At 39.6% G+C, this 15,344-nt stretch overlaps 1 protein-coding gene across 6 annotated transcripts in view; it reads right to left on the reverse strand.

Annotated features, from left to right (window-relative positions):
* Nucleotides 1–15,344, reverse strand: part of CFDP1 (chromatin remodeling protein CFDP1) — a 145,273-nt gene that overhangs the window by 84,506 nt on the left and 45,423 nt on the right. Inside the window, exon 7 of one of the 6 annotated variants that reach the window (XR_016391025.1) lies at nt 1–13,212. This exon is cut by the window's left edge and continues 15,624 nt beyond it. The exons of the other annotated variants lie outside the window; for them this stretch is intronic. The gene's annotated coding sequence lies outside the window, so the exon portion shown is untranslated. The remainder of the gene's footprint in view (nt 13,213–15,344) is intronic. 6 annotated transcript variants of the gene reach the window in all.

Below are 15,344 nucleotides of genomic sequence, written 5' to 3' on the forward strand. Positions count from 1 at the left end.
GGCCAAATTTTTAAAAATAATAAAGTCAATTAAAAAGAGAGAGCTGGAGTGGCTATACTGTTATCAGACAACATAGACTGTAGAACAGAAAAATGTTACTGAAGATAAAGATTGATTTAAAAAATACAATACCATTTATAATCAGTCAAAAGAAAATGAAAATTAGGTACAAATCTAACAAAACACGTACAGAACTTAAATGCTAAAAACTGCAAAATGCTGATAAAAAAACAAAGATCTAAATAAATGGAGATACATACAATGTTCACTGATTGGAAGACTCAGTATAGTAAAGATATCGATTCCCCTTGGATTGACGTATAGGTCTGTATTAGTCTGCTTGGGCTGCCATAACAGAATACCACAGACAGGTGATTTAAAACAACAGAAAGGCATTTCCTCACAGCTCTGGAGGCTGCAAATCCAAGATCAAGGTAAGACCTCTCTTCCTAGCTGGCAAACAGGTACCTTCTTGCTGTGTCTTCACATGGCCTCTTCTCTGTGAATGTTTGGAAAGAGAGGTTTCTGGTGTCTCTTCCTCTTTTTTTTTTTTTTTTAATATTTATTTATTTATTTGACTGCACCAGGTCCTAGTTGCATGGCACACAGGATCTTAGTTGCATCATGTGGGATCTAGCTCCCTGACCAGGGATTGAACCCAGGCCCCCTGCATTGGGAGCCGGAGTCTTAACCACTGGACCACCAGGGAAGTCCCTCTTCCTCTTCTTATAAGGAGAGGGGTCCTACTGGATTAGGACCCACCCTTTATGACCTCATTTAACCTTAGTTACCTCCTTAATACCTTATCCCAAAATACAGTCACATTGGGGGTTAAGGCTTCAAAATATAAATTTTGGGGGGGAGGGGGACACAATTCAGTCCATAATAAGGTTTAATGCAATTCCTATCAAAATCCCAGAGTTTTTGTAGATACAGACAAAATTATTCTAAAATTCATAAGAAAAGGTAAAGGAACTAAAATTGTTTAAAAAAATACTTCTGAAAAGAAATAATAAAGTGGGAGAAATCAGCCTACCAGATTTCAAGATTTATTTTATAGGTCAGTAATCAAGATTGTGGGATAGACACATGTCAATGGAACAGAGAACCCAGAAACAGAACCATAAGCCAAACTGATTTTTGACAAAAGGGCAAAAGCAATTCAAAGACAGCCTTTTCAACAAATGGTGCTAGAAGTAGGACAGCATAGGAAAAAATAAATAAAATAAAATAAAGTAATTAAAAATCATGCCTTATACAAAAATTCTTAGACTTGACACTGGAAGTAAAATCCATAAAAGGAGAAACTGATAAATTGGACTTCACCATAATTAAAAATATATGCCCTGTGAAAGATCCTCTTAAAAGGATAAGACAAGCTACACACTGGAAGAAAGGATTTGCAAACCACATATCTGATAAAGGACAAGTATCTAGAATTTACAGACAACTCTTAAAACTCGAAAGTCCAAACAATCCGGTTAGAAAATGGGCAAAAGACATGAACAGTCATTTCACCAAAGAGGATATATATATGGCAGAAGAGCACATGAAAAGGTATTTAACACCTTAGGGAAATATATATCACTACACACCTACTGGAGTGGCTAAAATAAAAAATAATGACCATGCCAAATGTTGACAAGGATGCAGAGAAACTAAAATCCCTTACACACTGCTGCTGGAAATGTGAAATAGTACAGCCCCTTTGGAAAAGTTCGGCAGTTTCTTATAAAAACTATACATTCAATTACCACATGACCCAGCAACTGACCCCTCTCAGAACATTTACCTCTGAGAAATGAAATTTTAATTGTGGTGAGCAGAATAATGACTACCACCCCCCCAAAAAAATACTTACTTCCTACCCTCCTGGAATCTATGAATTAGTTATCTCACCTTACATGCAAAAAGGACTTTGCAGATGTGATTAAGGGTATGGACCTTGAGATAGGGGAGATTATCCTCGATTATCAATCTGGGCCCAATCTAATCAAAGGAGTCCTTAAAAGTGGAGACCCCTTCTCAGCTGGGTTAGAGATGAGATGAAGGAAGGAGTAGACCTTCACAGTTTGAGAGGGAATCAACCAGTTGCTGCTGGCTTTTAAAACAGTAGGGGGCCATGAGCCAAGGAATGTGGATGATCTCTAGAAGCTGGGAAGGTCCATAGCTGAAAGCAAGAAAATGAGGACCTTAGTCCTACACTCACTAGGAACTCAGACCTGCTTTGATTTTAGCATGGTGAGACCACAGTGTTGGACTTCCAGTCTGCAAAACTGTAAGACAATAAACTTGTGCTATGTAAGCAGCTACACTTGTAGTAATTTGTTACAGTAGCAATAGAAAACCTGTTCACACAAAAATGACACACTTATGGGAATTCCCTGGTGGTCCAGTGGTTAGGACTCAGTGCTTTCATTGCTGTGGATAGGGTTCAATCCCTGCTTGGGGAACTAAGATCCTGCAAGATGCGCGACAAGGCCCACCCCCGCCCCCCCAAAAAAACCCCACACAAGCTCACACACTTACATTCACACAAAAGCCTGTACACAAATATTTGTAAAACTTTATTTATGATACTGCAAGATGTTACCATAAGGGGAATCTGGGTCAAAGAGTCAAGAAAACTGTGTTATTTTATACAACTGCATGTGAGTCTACAATCTCTCAAATTACAAAGTTTAATTAAAAAAAAAAGGTATTGGGTTACTCATCAAAATCCAGGAGGATTCAAGAACAAAGTTCAGAGGCCAGAAACAATGCCCCCAAATCACACTGCAAACCTAGACTGATGAGGACGCTGCTGTCATGGACACCATCCACATACTGCAGCTGGCACCCCTACGTAGGCCCAAGAAGATTTTTGGAATTCCCTGCCTCTGCCTCACTAGGCCTGGACTCAAAATGCTGGGCACATAGCTGATTCATGAAGCCAAGGTTCCTGACTGAAAACTAGCTACAAAGGGTGCTGGGAAATCAAGGGTTTTGAATATTCAGCTCCTTGCCTCCCATGAAGGGTGGCATTTATGAAATTTCTTGCAGATCTCTGAGGAGGTCAGACCAGACAGACAAAAAGAAGGTCCAGGGTCTTCCCTGGCAGTGCAATGGTTAAGAATCTGCCTGCCAATGCAGGGGACATGGGTTCGAGCCCTGGTCCGGGAAGATCCCACATGCCTCGGAGCAACTAAGCCCGTGTGCCACAACTACTGAGCCTGCACTCTAGAGCCCGTGAGCCACAACTACTGAGCCCACGTGCTGCAACTACTGAAGCCCGTGCACCTAGAGCCCGTGCTCCACAACAAGAGAAGCCACCGCAATGAGAATCCCGCGCACCGCAACAAAGAGTAGCCTCCACTCGCCACGACTAGAGAAAGCCCACGTGCAGCAACAAAGACCCAACGCAGCCAAAAAAAAAAAAAAAAAAAAAAAAGACAGAGCTGAAACAGGGAGTTACAAATAGACTGATATAGATATGAGGGAATTTCACATAAGAAAATTCATGGATGTTTTAGAAATTATGTAAAAAAATATTCCCAGATATTTTGTTTCTGAACAGAACAGGGAAAACCAACAATGGGAACAATGCAGTAAATAGCTCAAAAGAGAAAAGAAAAGCATCAGATATTTAAGATACAAAGTTTTTTTTTTTGTTTTTTTCAGGTACGTGGGCCTCTCACTGTTGTGGCCTCTCCCGTCGCGGAGCACAGGCTCTGGACGCGCAGGCTCAGCGGCCATGGCTCACTGGCCTAGCCGCTCCGTGGCATGTGGGATCATCCTGGACCGGGGCACGAACCCGTGTTCCCTGCATCGGCAGGCGGACTCTCAACCACTGCACCACCAGGGAAGCCCCAAGATACAAAGTATTTTAATGGTGAAAATCAACAGGTTTTAGGAGAAGCACCAGTTCATATCTGATATGAAAGATAAGTCATCAAATGTATTTTTAAAGAGTATTGGGTATTTCTTCCTATGCTCAGAGTGATCAGAAGTATTTCCTTTGAGTTACTCAAATTCACCACTTGTAATGAACAACTTGGTACTAGTTGCAGGGAAACACTTTTAAAAGAGAAATACAGGATATCTGCCCTTAAAGAATTCACTCCAGTTCAGGCAAGATGAATGTTTAATATAACCTAAACATTTTCCAGATAAAGACCTAGAAATGCTAGATTAAAATATAACAAAAATTATTTTAAATGTATAGCTGAACCCACAAGAAAGAAAGGGAAACCCCCAGGGTGCCTGGATCAAAGAAGGAACTGAAAACCACAGTGGTAGCATGTAAGTTGATATAGTGGCTACAAGGGGGTGAATGGGGTGGGGAAGAAGTTTCAATAACTTCCGCCCTGGGTTTTGTTATCCACATGATAACAGGGCTGGTCTTGGACTTATAAAAGGTGGAACACTAGAACCAAAACCTCAAATAAAGTAGAAGCTACTTTATCCTCAGGGAAAGGACACACTAGGAAAAATTCACCTAACAGCCCATGGAGCAGACAAGAAAACGTCTCTCTGCTTGGGCAGTAGGGAAAAGAAGGAAAAAAGTATCCCCTGAGAACTGGAACCCTGGGCCTGCAATCACATGGAGTTGGGGTTCACAGTCACTTTAATTATAATAGCTGAGTGTTTTAGAAACTTCAAAGCAAAAAAAAATTAACATAAATATTAGCCCAAGCCAGGGCATCTAGTAGAGAATTCATCTCCACTTTTGAGAAATACAGCTTCACTAGGCCATGAGATCACTCCAAGACAAAACCTTACTAAAGATGAGTAAAGAATACTAAACACAAAAGGAAATAATCCACTATAAGAGAGACAACAAATGAAATAAAGACAGCTTTAGAACTCAAAGAACTTCTGATAAAAGAACCATCAGACAGACACTATAAAGAAAGTATACTTAAAATGATTATGAATATAAAAGAAAACCTCAAAACCATATGAATGAGATACCATGAAAAAAATAACAGGCAGATTTGAAAACAAATCAACTAAAAATTCTAAAAATAAAAAACGTAGTCACTGAAATGAAACTCAATGAACAAGTTAAAATAGATCAGACACAGCTGAAGAAAAAGTAAAAAACTAGAACACAGGAAACAGCCAGAAGGCAACTCAGAGAAATAGTGAGATGAAAAATACCAAAGAAAAGTGAAGTGATACTGAGGACTAAATGAAAAGATCTGACATATAGGAGTTCTAAAAGGAGATAATAAAATGCAAACAGACAATATTCAAAGAGATAATGCCTCAGAAATTTTCAGAACTTTCAAAAGGCATGAAGTCTCAGATTTAAGAAACAAAACTAGATCCATACCATCTACATTGTATTGAAACTGCAGAAATCCGAAGTCAAAGAAAAGATCTTAAAAGAGCTTTATTCTTCTTAAGGCATGAATAAGAAAGAATAAAATAACTATACTTCATGGTCCAATATTTAAAGGGCCATTAGTGGAACAGCAGTAGAGAGAGAGGACCTGTATCAGAAAAGAGTGTGGGAGGGCAGAGCTGGGCTTGAAAAATGGGCAGGATTCCCATAGATGGGGAGAGATGAGAGCACCTGGGGGTGGGAGTGGGTTGTCTGAATAAGCTAAGGGAGGAAAATATGGGGCAAAGAGAAGGACTTCTTTCTGGCTGCCAAACAGAGTAACAGAAAAAAGTGTGGTTGGCTGGAACTAAAGTAGTATGTTGTTCACTAATATTAGGCTAAAGCATTTGAACTTAATAGTAGGTAACAAGGATCAAATTTTTGAGCAAGTGATAGGATCTAAACTGAATTTCTGCCACAAATCTCTTATCCCAGCAGCAGCATTCCGGGTGCATATAGGAAGAAGGACTGTTGCCTTTAAGTAAACTTAGGAAACAATTCTAATAGTCTAAGCTTTTCAAAAGACTTTAGAAAATATTCCAATTACCACAGAGAGAATCTGCAGAAAGACCCAGAAAAAAGGCAATGGGAATGAAGATGAAATATAGAGAGAAGAGGGGGAGGAGAGGGAGGTAAGAATATAAATGAATATTTATAGACATTTTGATGGTGGAATTAAAAGGACTTCAAGGATTGGGCTGTGGGCAGAGGGGTGGGGGTGGGGTGGGCTGTGGGCAGAGGGGTGGGGGTGGGGTGGGCGGTGGGCAGGGAAAAGAAAGGGAAGAAGACAGCACTGAGGTTGAGACTGAGTGAGTCAGGAAATAGTGGTGGTATATTTTTTCTCCAGAGACAGGCAGTGTGACCCAGCAGAAAAGAACACTGGAATACAAAGAAGCTTTAGTTTAGGTACTCTCTCTGACAAGCTACTTAACTACACAGACTCCATTTCTCCAGCACTGTAAAATGGAACAAGTTAAGAGAAAATGAATTAAATGTTGGACCACTGTGGTGTCAAGGGGATTCAGAATAAACTTTCAGCAAGCAGTGAGAAATATGCAGTGAGGGTCTGGAGCTCAGGAGAAAGGCAGTTCTGAAAGGACAGAGAACCACCAACATAGAAGAGATGGTTAAAGCTGTTGGAGTAGATGAATGACATTATTTAAATGCATAAAGAGAGGAGGCCTGTGAATCTTGAGAAAACTCTACACAAATGCAGAAAAGGTAGCTTAGAGTCTTATCAGGAAGGGGTGTCCTGAGATAGTGTATCATAATTAGATGACATACCATACTGAGAGGATGAAGTTGTGTGCCATTTTCCATTGCTAATCAATTTCCCCAAGGATTGATAAAATGTAAGGAAAATACAAGCCTTTATCATGAACTTTCCCTACTATCTGGGAAGCACAGATCCTTTGCTTTCATTACGGTGCTAACCAAAGTCCTATTTCAAAGGAGTTTTAAAAATATATAACTCCGGGGGCTTCCCTGGTGACGCAGTGGTTGAGAGTCTGCCTGCTGATGCAGGGGACACGGGTTCATGCCCCGGTCCGGGAAGATCCCACATGCCGCGGAGCAGCTGGGCCCGTGAGCCATGGCCGCTGGGCCTGCGTGTCCGGAGCCTGTGCTCCGGCAACAGGAGAGGCCACAGCAGTGAGAGGTCCGCGTACCACAAAAACAAAAACAAAAAAAATGTATATATAACTCCAGTTTTATAAAGACAGATACTTCATAATCTAAGGCTTCATGCTGAAATTCTGCCTGGCTCATTCTTGTATGATACTATAAAACACATAGCTAATCCACCAAGTTAGCCCAGTAGGAAAGTTGGCTTCACCACAACAAGACCGAGAAATTGAGGTCCAAACAGGTCCAACGTAAGCTACATCAGAATAACTTTCTGAAAGGCTATCAAAAACTTGGATTTAGTTAACCCACAGCACATACAGAAACATGGCTGGGAAGCAGACATGATGCTTGTGGTTACTGTGCTCTAAAGGGAACTTCCTCAAATCTTTTCTTTGAAACTAGTTACACTAAACAAGAGCCCAAGATCAAGAATGTTTTGTAAATGGGATCCCTTACATCTTTCTAATTCTCACTTCTGGTCCAAATAAGTTATGTCACACTCTCCTCTTTTGGTTCCTGCCCCCTATAGTTCACCATTCTGCACGCAGCTGGGGCTAAATGATCCCGGTTTAAAGCAAAAGCCAATGCAAAGTGTGGGTTTTTCCTGCTCATTCTAAATAAGCAGCTACTAATTGTAAATATTGCAAATTCAAGTAAAGTCTAACATTCAAAAGGTTGTGACTGCTTTTTATGGTCATAAGCATCCAGAATTACTGTATCTAAAGATTAATGATTTTCAGAATCTTCCATTTTCTTAATGATACAGAAATATTAGCCTAGGTTACAAATTTTAAATTATTTCAGCTGAAATTTATCATAGGTTCCCTTGGATAACAGGGTTTTGGCAAGAATCCAGAGCAAGTAACTGAATATAGTAAGTGCTGCACCTCAAATCAGCCTGAATTTCAATCCCTGACCAAAATAATCAGAACACAGCTTCTCAGCCTCTCCCGTAAGAAAAATCCCCCAATCCAAATTAAATTATTTATCAAATATGTATCTTTCTATATAATCATAACCTTCCACCAAACAGCAGCAAGATGCCTGTATCAAAACGTGATCAGACCAGGAAGAAATAGAAAATATGAACAGACTAATCACAAGCACTGAAATTGAAACTGTGATTAAAAATCTTCCAACAAACAAAAGCCCAGGACCAGATGGCTTCTCAGGCGAATTCTATCGAACATTTAGAGAAGAGCTAACACCTATCCTTCTCAAACTCTTCCAAAATATAGCAGAGGGAGGAACACTCCCAAACTCATTCTACGAGGCCACCATCATCCTGATACCAAAATCAGACAAAGATGTCACAAAAAAAGAAAACTACAGGCCAATATCACTGATGAACGTAGATGCAAAAATCCTCAACAAAATACTAGCAAACAGAATCCAACAGCACATTAAAAGGGTCATACACCATGATCAAGTGGGGTTTATTCTGGAATGCAAGGATTCTTCAATATATGCAAATCAATCAACGTGATACACCATATTAGCAAATTGAAGGAGAAAAACCATATGATCAACTCAATAGATGCAGAGAAAGCTTTCGACAAAATTCAACATCCATTTATGATAAAAACCTTGCAGAAAGTAGCCATAGAGGGAACTTTCCTCAACATAATAAAGGCCATATATGACAAACCCACAGCCAACATCGTCCTCAATGGTGAAAAACTGAAACCATTTCCACTAAGATTAGGAACAAGACAAGGTTGCCCACTCTCACCGCTCTTATTCAACATAGTTTTGGAAGTTTTAGCCACAGCAATCAGAGAAGAAAAAGAAACAAAAGGAATCCAAATCGGAAAAGAAGAAGTAAAGCTGTCACTGTTTGCAGATCACATGATACTATACATAGAGAACCCTAAAGATGCTACCAGAAAACTACTAGAGCTAATCAATGAATTGGTAAAGTAGCAAGATACAAAATTAATGCACAGAAATCTCTGGCATTCTTATGCATTAATGATGAAAAATCTGAAAGTGAAATTAAGAAAACACTCCCATTTACCACTGCAAAAAAAAAGAATAAAATATCTAGGAATAAACCTACCTAAGGAGACAAAAGACCTGTATGCAGAAAATTATAAGACACTGATGAAAGAAATTAAAGATGATACAAATAGATGGAGAGATATACCATGGTCTTGCATTGGAAGAATCAACATTGTGAAAATGACTCTACTACCCAAAGCAATCTACAGATTCAATGCAATCCCTATCAAACTACCACTGGCATTTTTCACAGAACTAGAACAAAAAATTTCACAATTTGCATGGAAACACAAAAGACCCCGCACAGCCAAAGCAATCTTGAGAACGAAAAATGAGCTGTAGGAATCAGGCTCCCTGACTTCAGACTATACTACAAAGCTACAGTAATCAAGACAGTATGGTACTGGCACAAAAACAGAAATATAGATCAATGGAACAGGATAGAAAGCTTAGAGATAAACCCACGAACATATGGTCACCTTATCTTTGATAAAGGAGGCAAGAATATACAGTGGAGAAAAGACAGCCTCTTCAATAAGTGGTGCTGGGAAAATTAGACAGGTACATGTAAAAGTATGAAATTAGAACACTCCCTAACACCATACACAAAAATAAACTCAAAATGGATTAAAGACCTAAATGTAAGACCAGACACTATCAAACTCTTAGAGGAAAACATAGGCAGAACACTCTATGACATAAATCACAGCAAGATCCTTTTTGACCCACCTCCTAGAGAAATGGAAATAAAAACAAAAATAAAAAAATGGGACCTAATGAAACTTCAAAGCTTTTGAACAGCAAAGGAAACCATAAACAAGACCAAAAGACAACCCTCAGAATGGGAGAAAATATTTGCAAATGAAGCAACTGGCAAAGGATTAATCTCCAAAATTTACAAGCAGCTCATGCAGCTCAATAACAAAAACACAAACAACCCAATCCAAAGATGGGCAGAAGACCTAAATAGACATTTCTCCAAAGAAGATATACAGACTGCCAACAGACACATGAAAGAATGCTCAACATCATTAATCATTAGAGAAATGCAAATCAAAACTACAATGAGGGCTTCCCTGGTGGCACAGTGGTTGAGAGTCCACCTGCCGATGCAGGGGACACGGGTTTGTGCCCTAGTCCAGGAAGATCCCACGTGCCACGGAGCAGCTGCGCCCGTGAGCCATGGCTGCTGAGCCTGCGCGTCCGGAGCCTGTGCTCCACAACGGGAGAAACCACAACAGTGAGAGGCCCGCATACCGCAAAAAAAAAAAAGAGAAAAAAAAAACTACAATCAGGTATCATCTCACACCAGTCAGAATGGCCATCATCAAAAAATCTAGAAACAATAAATGCTGGAGAGGGTGTGGCAAAAAGGGAACCCTCCTGCACTGTTGGTGGGAATGTAAATTGATACAGCCACTATGGAGAACAGTATGGGGGTTCCTTAATAAACTACAAATAGAACTACCATATGACCCAGCAATCCCACTACTGGGCATATACCCTGAGAAAACCATAATTCAAAGAGTTATGTACCAAAATGTTCATTGCAGCTCTATTTACAATAGCCAGGAGATGGAAGCAACCTAAGTGTCCATCGACAGATGAATGGATAAAGAAGATGTGGCACATATATACAATGGAATATTACTTAGCCATAAAAAGAAACGAAATTGAGTTATTTGTAGTGAGGTGGATGGACCTAGAGTCTGTCATACATAGTGAAGTAAATCAGAAAGAGAAAAACAAATACCGTATGCTAACACATATATATGGAATCTAAGAAAAAAAAAAGTCATGAAGAACCTAGGGGTAAGGCAGGAATAAAGACACAGACCTACTAGAGCATGGACTTGAGGATATAGGGAGGGGGAAGCTGTGACAAAGTGAGTGAGAGAGTGTCATGGACATATATACACTACCAAACGTAAAATAGATAACTAGTGGGAAGTAGCCGCATAGCACAGGGAGATCAGCTAGGTGGTTTGTGACCACCTAGAGGGGTGGGATAGGGAGGGTGGGAGGGAGGGAGACGCAAGAGGGAAGAGATATGGGAAAACATGTATATGTATGACTGATTCACTTTCTTATAAAGCAGAAACTAACAAACCACTGTAAAGCAATTATACTCCAATAAAGATGTTAAAAAAAAACACAAAAAAACGTGATCAGAACATAAGAATCACTGACTGCTATACTTAGGACAAATGACATGCTTTACTGACATTAAAACATTTCGGATATGGGGGTATATGTATATGTATAGCTGATTCACTTCGTTATAAGGCAGAAACTAACACACAATTGTAAAGCAGTTATACTCCAATCAAGATGTTTAAAAAATAGGGCTTCCCTGGTGGCACAGTGGTTGCAAGTCCGCCTGCCGATGCAGGGAACGCGGGTTCGTGCCCCGGTCCGGGAGGATCCGACATGCCGCGGAGCGGCTGGGCCCATGAGCCGTGGCCGCTGGGCCTGCGCGTCTGGAGCCTGTGCTCCACAACAGGAGAGGCAGCAGCAGTGAGAGGCCCGCGTACCGCGAAAAAAAAAAAAAATTAAATTAAATTTAAAAATTGGGGGATAGTAACTTCCAACACTATGGACATAAAGAGAGAAATAACACACAGCATTTTAAAGAATCTATAATATACAGTCTCTAAATCGGCTCACGATTGCTCTCAGTGTGTTTATAAAACTCAGATTTTTACCTGAACTCTTAAATGACTGAGAATTAATTAACTTTCATGATTTGATACAATATGGAGACTACCTATAGGTGATACCCAAACCTTAATTAGTTCTTTAATATTTGCCAAATGCACAAAAATGTAGCACTAGATTAATTCTTGAAAAAAAAATGTTTTCGGTAAAGGTTTTCAAAGGAGGGGAAATTTTAAGCCACAATGCAAACCAGCAGGTTATGAAGACTCAGTTAACATAATGATTGTGGAGAAACCGTGAATACTAGTAATGGCGTGCGGAAATGGGCCCTCCCTCTCATGTAACACTGGAGAGATTTCAAATTTTTCTTGTCTATTTGGCAGCATTTATTATGATTTAAGGTGCACACATTTGAAGAGCCAGCAATCCCACTTCTAAGAATCTGTCCTCCAGAAATAACAGCATGAGAACATAAAAAAATATATGTGCAAGGATTATTATGGAACTATTCATAACTGTAAAATTTGGAAAACTAAATGTTCACCAATAAGGGAATGGTTATTCAAATTATAGAATATTCACACAACAGAATATCATGCAGGCATAAAAAAATGTAGACGTTTATACTGGACCTGGAAAGATGCCCAAGATAGACTGTTTAAGCAAAAATACACGTTGCAGATTAATGGAGAAGAGTGAGTCCATTTTTGTTTTAATGTTATATGATTACAATATACTAGCATAGTAAGGGAAGGACTGGAACATAACTGATAACCAGCTAAAATTATTAGCCTCTGGGGCTGGGAATGAAAGAACAGGCAGGTAGCAAGGAAATTTCACTTCCTTCTTTCTGAAAAAAATTTAAGTGGTAGGACTATAGGTCATTTTTTACTTTCTTATTTGTAATTCAAACAACAACGGTAAAAGCTTTTAGATCTCAAGAAAAAAATGAGAGAAGAAAAATCATCTTCCACTTTCTAAGCACAATGGTAAAGTTTAAAACAAAACAAATTCTAATAAAAGAAAGATGTAGAAATTGTATAACACACAGAAATCTCATACCAAGAGAATAATCTAATTAGAGAAAAATGTATAGCACTTATATACCAAATCTTAGGGACGCTTCGTGTTCCTGGGATCTTGCCAAAGACAAGCTATCTTTTCAGGGGGACTCTGCCCTCTAGTGTACACTAAAAGAAGCTAAAGCACTCAAAGTAAATCAATAAATTCGTGTTATAACCAGAATATTTCCACTTCATTTCTAGAGCATCACAATCTTCTCCTTTAATGAATGTCTCCATATCCTTATTTCCAAATCAATTTCCTATTATCGTACTGAGTAAACTTTATGAAAGTCATAGCTTCAGCTACCTATTCTTTCCATTCTTCCCTACACTACCAAGAAGCACCCAAATTACTTTCCTGACACCTATTTCACACCAAGAAAAAGTTGGCACAACCAAGGGTATAGGAATATAGCAAAATAAAAGTTTAAAATTTTATAACACATACAGGCTACCTGGCTCTTAAACTCACAGATTGTTGAAATTTGTTGGCACCTGGTGGTGGGGGAGTCAAAAAGCAATAAGTATGAGTAGTAGAGCTAGGGTTGTGTTTGTCAGTAATGTTAGTAGAAAGTTTATTGTTCTTTTTCGGGGTGTACCGAAACTAACTGATTGGAAATCAGTTGTACTTGTTAATACTAAAAGGACTATGAACCTCATCAATAGATGGAGACATAGAGGAATAGCCATACAACGTCTACGAAGTGTCAGTATCAAGCAGCGGCTTCGAAGCCGAAGTGGTGGTTTGATGTGAAGTGGAATATTAATTGACGCATGAAACAGACGATGAGGAAAGTAGATCCGATGATGACATGTAACCCATGGAAGCCTGTGGCTACAAAGAATGTAGACCCATAGACTCCATCTGAGATTGTGAATGGGGCTTCGTAATATTCTGATGCTTGAAGTAGGGTGAAATAGAGGCCAAGTATGATTGTGATGAGAAGGGCTTGGAGTGTGTGTTTACGACTGCCTTCTATGAGGCTATGGTGGGCTCAAGTGATAGATACGCCGGAGGCTAATAATACAGAGGTATTAAGGAGCGGGACTTCTAGTGGATTTAAAGGATGGATGCCTGTTGGTGGTCAGGAACCACCTAGTTCAGGGGTAGGGGCGAGGCTTGAGTGGTAAAAGGCTCAGAAAAAGCCTATGAAAAATAGAACTTCTGATAAGATGAATAAGATTATGCCATATCGAAGTCCTTTTTGGACGGTTGGTGTGTGGTGTCCTTGGAAAGTGCTTTCTCGGATGATATCTCGTCACCATTGGTATATTGTTAGGGCGTTTGTTAATAGGCTTAGGACTAGCAGGGCTACTGAGTTGAAATGGAATCATATGATTAGGCCTGAGGCTATAAGAAATGCTGAGAGAGCTCCTGTAAGGGGTCAAGGGCTTGGGTTTACTATGTGGTAGGAGTGAGTTTGGTGGGTCATTATGTATTATCTTGCAGGTATAGGCTTACTAGTAAGGTGAATACGTAGGCTTGGATTAGGGCTACAGCGAATTCGAGAATAGCTAATAGAGTAAGGATGGTGAATGTAATGAAGGCTGTGAATAAACTGATGTTTGTTAGTGCAAGGGTTATGCTTCCAATTAGATGCAGTAACAGGTGGCCTGCTGTGATGTTGGCTGTTAGTCGCACTGCTAGGGCTAAAGGTTGAATAAATAGACTAATAGTTTCGATTATCACTAATATAGGGATTAAGAAGGTTGGGGTGCCTAGTGGTAGAAGGTGGGCTAAGGAAATTTTTGTCTTGTTGTGGAAGCCTGTAACAACAGTGCCGGCTCATAGAGGGATAGCTATGCCTAAGTTTATTGAGAGTTGAGCGGTAGGTGTGAATGAGTGGGGTAATATTCCAAGAAGATTTGTGGAAGCAATAAATAAGAAAAGAGAGACAAACATAAGGGATCAGGTCCGTCCTTTAGGGTTATGTGTAATTATTAGTTGTTTTGATGTGAGTTTGGTTAGTCATTGTTGGATGGTGATCATGCGGTTGTTGATTAGTCGACTTGGTGTTGGGAATAGTATTGTGGGGAATATGATAATTAGGGTTGTGATGGGAATACCTAGTATTATTGGGATTGTGAAAGGGGTAAATAGATTTTCGTTCATGTGTAGTTTCAAGGAGTTTGTTGTTTTTGTAATTTGGTGAGTGTTGGTTTGGGGGAGGGTAGGTAGAAGTGCTTTGAGATTTTTAGTTGAAGTAGTGCGAAGAGGGTGAAAATCATGGAGAGAATGGTAAGAAGTCATGTGGAAGTATTTAGTTGTGGCATGTCATTAAGGAGAGTGCATAGTTCTCAGTCTTTAACTTAAAAGGTTAACGCTAGTTTAGCTTCTTAATGAGATTACAATATGGATGTAGATCACTTTTCAAAGTCCTCTAGGGGTACTAGTTCGAGGACGATTGGCATAAAGCTGTGGTTTGAGCCGCAAATTTCTGAGCATTGTCCATAGAATAGGCCGGGTCGTGTTGATATAAGGGTTGTTTGGTTCAGACGTCCAGGAATTGCATCTGTTTTTAAGCCTAGAGAAGGGACAGCTCATGAGTGTAGTACGTCTTCTGAGGAAACTAGTACTCGGATTGTTGTTTGTATAGGTAGGACTATTCGATTATCTACTTCTAGCA

Source organism: Delphinapterus leucas, chromosome 20, assembly GCF_059928025.1.
Source record: "Delphinapterus leucas isolate spDelLeu-1000000601 "Yukka" chromosome 20, BTC_Dleu_Yukka2, whole genome shotgun sequence".
In the NCBI taxonomy this organism is placed as follows: Eukaryota; Metazoa; Chordata; class Mammalia; order Artiodactyla; family Monodontidae; genus Delphinapterus; species Delphinapterus leucas.